The sequence below is a fragment of the Loxodonta africana genome, chromosome 20 (assembly GCF_030014295.1).
Source record: "Loxodonta africana isolate mLoxAfr1 chromosome 20, mLoxAfr1.hap2, whole genome shotgun sequence".
In the NCBI taxonomy this organism is placed as follows: Eukaryota; Metazoa; Chordata; class Mammalia; order Proboscidea; family Elephantidae; genus Loxodonta; species Loxodonta africana.
The window spans coordinates 51,809,313-51,815,767 of NC_087361.1; positions in this window are offsets into that span (position 1 = coordinate 51,809,313).

Consider the following 6,455-nt stretch of genomic DNA (forward strand, 5'->3'; position numbering starts at 1 on the left):
TGTACTTTAGATGAAGGTTTATAGAACAAACTAGTTTCTCATTAAACTCTATTGTGTCTCTTGACAAATAATTTCTGGCTGTGTTTATCTTCCAGGCCCTATTTTATATCTGCCAAGTCAGGAAACAGGAGATAAACTTTATTACAAACACTATGTTGCTTACAGTTTCAAACAATATGTAATCGTGTTTTCAGGTGAGGTGGATTTGTTCTAGAATTACAGCCATGGGCCTAATTGCCAACTGGAAAAAGAAAAAAAAACTGTAGTAAAATCCTGTTGACTGTCTATAAATTCAGGAAACACAAGGAAAAGAGTGTATTTATTATATTATCAAGGAATCTGAAAATTGAAGAAATACAGATTATGTTTTCTGAGAATATAACTGCCACACTGTTAGATAATAAGTTTGTTTCCTGACTTTGTGGAACCCTGGATTTTACTTTTATATCTACCGTCTTAAGGAAGTAGCCACTTAAACTTTTAACTTTCCTCAAGGATATATTTCTTACAGCTCAAATATTTTCTTTGTTTTATCTCTATTCTTTCTACGTTGTGAAACACAGGTCAGGATTTAGTGCTGTTAACAAAAAGGTTGAATGGCACATAGCATTTCTTCTCGAACACCATTGACTTACCTGGATTTAAGCAGTGGACAAATGGTTTAATGAAAAGAGAGAGGGAATCTATCTTCTGGTTCTCCATCAGTCATCAAGGGCTTCCTGACCTTGGCTAAACTGTTTCCTTTAGTGTTCTCCTCCCTCAAAGGGGGAGTTTGAGGTAGAGGGCTCTGAAGTCCCTGCAGCTCTAACATTGTATGGTCCTCAACCATGTGTGCCCTTTGAACTTGGGAGGGTGGAGGGTCCCTATTTCCCTCCACTTTTTTGAAGGCTTTGCACATATTTACCATCTCTTTAAGAGTTTGGATTTATCCCTAATGGCAACAATTTTTTTCATGCCTTATTAATAGAAGACTAGAAAGTCAAGTGACTCCTCCTTGAATCAATTAGCAGTTGCATGAAGGAACGCCAGGCACAAACCGTGCGGTGAATAAGGACGATATCTCATGACTTGTTACTCAGGAATTTGTGGCACGTACTTATTCTTGAATATTTTAAGTACTCAAATAAACATTAGCACTTTTAAGAAGGAGGGTCTCAAGACCTCATAATTACATTTGAGTTCTTATATTTGCACGGCTGAAATAGACAAATCAATTTTGTTAAAGGTGGTGTATTGAAGATGAGGAAGACAGAGCCTATAATATTTCAAGGATTTTACCACATTGTTCCCTAGGAACCTTCACATGGGTGTCTTCTAAACTGAAAGCAGCTCAAGTAGGACTCCCCAGATAAATCTGTGGTCATAGTGTGCACGCAAATCAGAGCATATTGCAGACGGGGTTTGTTTTGATGCTGGAAAGCTGAAAATATTATTTTCATAGCCAAATGATTAAAATAGCAATGGTTTATTTACTCTTGTCAAGACTGGTTGGGAAATATACTAGATTAAAATTCAGGCAATTGAGTTTCTGTTTCTGATCTGCCAACTACTGGGTAAGTTTGGTCTCTCCATGTGCTCATCTTGGCAGGCGTCTGTCTCCTCAGGCCCTTTTCCAGAGAAACAGGAAACAATGATGACAGAACCAGGGCAAGCCCAGACCCCACATGCGCCTCCTCTGTAATTTTGGATAGTTCTGGAAACTGGACCATCAGCTCTAATTACCTATGTCGGGAATCCTGTGCACACCAGGCCACATTTCTCAACAGCTTGCCTGAGCCATGCTCCTAAAAACAGCTCAGACCTGCTCCACAAGGGCACTAATTCTTGAAGCCGAAGAGGGTGAACTCATTTTGGGCATATATTTCTGTCAACAACAGAAAGACCCACTATTATAAGCATAAGCCTGATCCAGCTACATTGTTGTCGTGAACTGTCTGACTTTCTCAATCTACAGAGAAGCTACACACTTTCAGCTTAGAGCAGATCTTGATCAGATAAATTTCAGTGAATATCTAGCTCTCCGCCCAATCCGTATAAACAAAACCACTGAAACCACGGCCATGCCACTGCCGTAACAACAAAATGTACGCCAGCGGTTCGATGCCATTCCCAAGCTGTTTCTCAAAGCCATCAAGCTAACTGGTACAAATGAAGCCAGTTCCTTCTGCGGCCAGTACCAGTATTGAAGTTTTCATGTGAGGGTATGTATTAGTGTCTTATGACTGCTGGAATTCAAGTTTTGCATTCATGAGAAATGATTAGAGAAAGAAAATATACCAGGTACTTTTATTTGATTTTTTAAAAAATAATTTTGGAAAAAAATTGACAAAAAGCCTGTACAGACTTGTGTAGGCACTTTTTTGTGTACTCTGCTAGCTAAAGAGCTCTCTATTCATTGGAATGTTTGGTTATAAGAGAAATAATTATTTTACAGGGCTATCAAAGGGCATTATCTTAAATAAGCTAAAATATTTAAATAAATGATCTTGAGAGGGAAAAGATAAGACAAGAGTTTTAGTTATCCAGTGCTGCTACAACAGAAATCCCACAGGTGAATGGCTTCAACAAACAAAAATTTATTCTCTCACAGTCTAGGAGGCAAGAAGTCTGAATACAGAGCACCAGCTCTAGGGGAAGGCTTTCCTTCTCCGTCAGTTCTGGGGGAAGGTCGTTGTCATCAATATTCCCCTGGTCTAGGAGCTTCTCAGCACAGGAATCTTAGGTCCAAAAGATGCGCTCTGCTCCCGGTGCTGCTTTCTTGGTGGTATGAGATCCTACATCTGATTGCTTCTCTCTTCTATATATCAAAAGAGATTGATTTAAGACACAACCCAATCTTATAGATTGAATCCTGTCTCATTAACATAACTGCCTCTAATCCTGCCTCATTAGTATCATAGGGGTTAAGATTTAAAACACATAGGAAAATTGCATCAGATGACAAAATAGTAGACGACCACACACTACTGGGAATCATGGCCTAGCCAAGCTGACACACATTTTGGGGGAACAATTCAATCCATAACAACATGGTTAAGCCAGGTTGTAGGGCAATGGTCCCTTGAACCTGCACTTGTTAGAAAAAGTGGTTACGTAATGACGCTCAGTGGGAATCTCAGGATATGATGGCTGCGTGGGGCTTGTCCATGTTCAAGCTGAAGCAACTGAAGTCAAGTGAGGTTGTGACTTGTTCAAAGCTTCTGAGGGTGAGCAGAGTCTGAAAACCAGGTTCTCTGATTTCCAGCCATTTGCTAGTTCCCAGCAAACCGCAAGTTCCCTTCTAAAAGGAAAATTCCTTCACCTGGCAGCTTTGCAAAATGTATGCAGGGAAATTACTTTGAGGTTGGCCAGTATCAAGGGCTATGCTTCTCCAGGGAAGGGCTTGAATGTACTTGTGAGGAATATTTTTCCCTTCGGGAAATAACCCTGGAGAGTGTAGTTACATCCACATTTTACATCTAACATTTTCATTTTAAGTTGCAAATACAAGGTGAAAAGTGGGAACTGTTTCTTCATCTGTCTACGTGATTTGGGACAGACCATTTCCTCATCTAAGTTCTCATACTTCAAATCCTTTTGATAAAGAAGGTGAGAAATGGAGGCAATGAACTTCAATTCAACCTCTGGCAAGAATGTGGGTTTTATCATTTCCCAAACCGGGAAATTTTAGTTAATTCCCTCCATCTCAATTCCTTGTAACTGGACACTCCTTGTGTTAATTAAAAATTAAAAAAAAAAAAAATTGTCACTCAGGCATAAAGAGAAATGGAGTCCTGACACATGCTACAACATGGTTGAACCTGGAAAACGTTAGGCTGAGTGAAATACATTGGTCACCAAAGGATTCCAGTTATATGAAATATCTAGAACAGGCAAGTACATAGAGATCAAAGTTTATTAGTGTTTCCCAGGCTGAACAGGAGGAAGGGGGAAAGGAGACACAATGTTCAGAGGACACTGAGCTTCTGGTAAGGGTGATGGAAAGATCTGGGAATGGTTCATAGTGATGGTGGAAGACTATGATGAACATAATTAATGAGACTGAACTGTAAATGTGAAGATGATTGAAATCTGCAACATATTTTTACTTATATATTTACCACAATAAAAAAGAAGTAACCAAACACAAAAAGAGAACAAAAAAGAATTAGAATTGTCCGATATTATTTTGTGCAGCACCCAACTAGCTGCTTTCCCTTGACTAGATATGAGTGATTCTTGTCCACATACAGGAAATAGTCAGCAGAAGGTGGGACAACTATTACTGAATGGCTATTTTTTTTTAATCTAATAGAGTTTTATTTAACTTGTCTTTCTGTAAGTAGCAGAAATGAAGCCCCCTACTAAACACTTCGTATTTTGAGTTTATTTCACTATTAGATACGGTAACCCTGGATCTTTATCACAAGAGGAAGGGCTTATTTCCCCATTTTCATCATAGTTCCCAAAGTGCTTTTTTTGGATAATTTCATTTCTTCTTCCAAGAAGAAAATTGGCTAACCTCCTTTAAGAGAGATCATACTATGGGCAGCAGGAATTCAGATGCTGCGTTTAGTCACAAGTGAGAAACAGCGTTTATTACAACATGGCTTTCGTTCTGTGTGGATAACTGTGTGAGTGGGAGTCAGTGTTGCTAAAGAAAAGACAAACATCCCTTTGTCCTTCTCCTGTTCCAGACTCTGATAATCTGGGGCTCCCTCCAAGCTCCTGAAGCTGTGTAATTCATATTCGTCCCTCCTTTCTTCAGGAAGAAGGCTGTATGCAAAAACTTTAGAACTGAACTTCTTGTTCGGGACTAAAATTGTTCTTTTTTTCCAGGTTTAAAGTCAACATTTCCAAGTTTCAAATTTTTCCTGTAATCTGTTCTTGGTCCAATCAAGGCCAAAACTAAGAAATCAGAACTTGGTTTAAAAAATACAGATAGTTACGCATGTGCATGTTTCTAAAAAGTCCTTGGGTGGTGCAAGCAGTTTGTAATCTCCAGGGAAGAAGGTCCTGGGGAACAGCTTCCTTCAAGATTACAGGCAAGGAAACCCTACGGAGCAGTTCTTATCTGTAACACGTGGGGTCACCATGAGTGACGGTTGATAATTCAATCACCATTTTTCTGTTGTTTTCAAACCAGGAGATTAAAGATGTTCTAATATCTTAATTATTTGGTGTCTCAACTATTTTTTTTAACTTATTTAAAAATTCAAAATTCACCCAGAAAGTGTTAAAATGCCTTCTTTGTTCATTGGAGTTCTGCATAAGAATTTATTTGAAATGAATTTCTACTTTTTTAAAAAGTTCAAAAACCATCGCTGAAACACAACCATTGTTAAAATCTGTTTTTCTTCTCTAGTTTTTCCCCTGCATGTTTTAAAAGTACTTTTATAATCACACCGTGTATGTAATTTTGCTGTACCTTTTTCACTTAGGAGCCCTGGTGGTGCAGTGACTAAGAGCTGTGCTGCTAACCAAAACGTTAGCAGTTCGAATCCACCAGCTGCTCCTTGGAAACCCTATGGGGCAGTTCTACTCTGTCCTATAAGGTCATTATGAGTCAGAATGACTTTACAGCAATGAGGGTTTTTTGTTTGTTTTTTCACTTAATAGTATGTATATTTTCCATAGTATTACCACATCTCTAGTAAGCAGCACTAAACATTGTTTTTGCTAAAATGTTTTGAGTACGTTTGTTTTATTATTATGAGAGTAATATGAAAAATGAAACATGAAGTCTCCTATGCATAAAAAAAAAAATGCATAGCTCCTCTAAAACTCCATACGGATAACCATGGCTAAGAGTCTCAGGTATTCTTCCAGAAATTTCCAAACATACAAAATCCAGTTGCCGTCAAGTTCATTCCAACTCATGGCAATCCCATGTGTGTCAGAGTAGAACTGTGCTCCATAGGATTTTCAATGGCTGATTTTTTTTTTGATTGCCAGGCCTTTCTTCTAAGGCACCTCCAGGTGAACTCAAACTACCAACCTTTCAGTTGGCAATTGGGCTCTTAACCATTTTACCACTCAGGGATTTCAGGCATATAAAAATGTATCCTTGTGTAATATAACACTTCCTTTATTATATGTTAGCTATCTCTGTGTGTAAAAACACACACAATGAGGAAATCACTCATATTTTTCTGTACCTTTCTTTTCATTTAATGAAATATCTTAGTATTTTTTTTCTCATGGGTACAGATAGATATTCCTCATGTTTTAGTATCTCAGTAACATTCTATTGTATCAAGTAGTACAAGATGATACAATATTATATCAATAGTAGCAATCTATTGTATCAGGATGAGGTGCCCTACTGCTGAGCATGTAAATTATTCATTCATTCATTCATTTTCAATTACAAAATGTTGACATTAGTGTGGTTGCCAACTCCTGTGATGCCTTTGTGTGGATTAGGCAACGACACCCTTCTGGGAGGATGACTTCTGTGGGTCCCTTTGTTATAT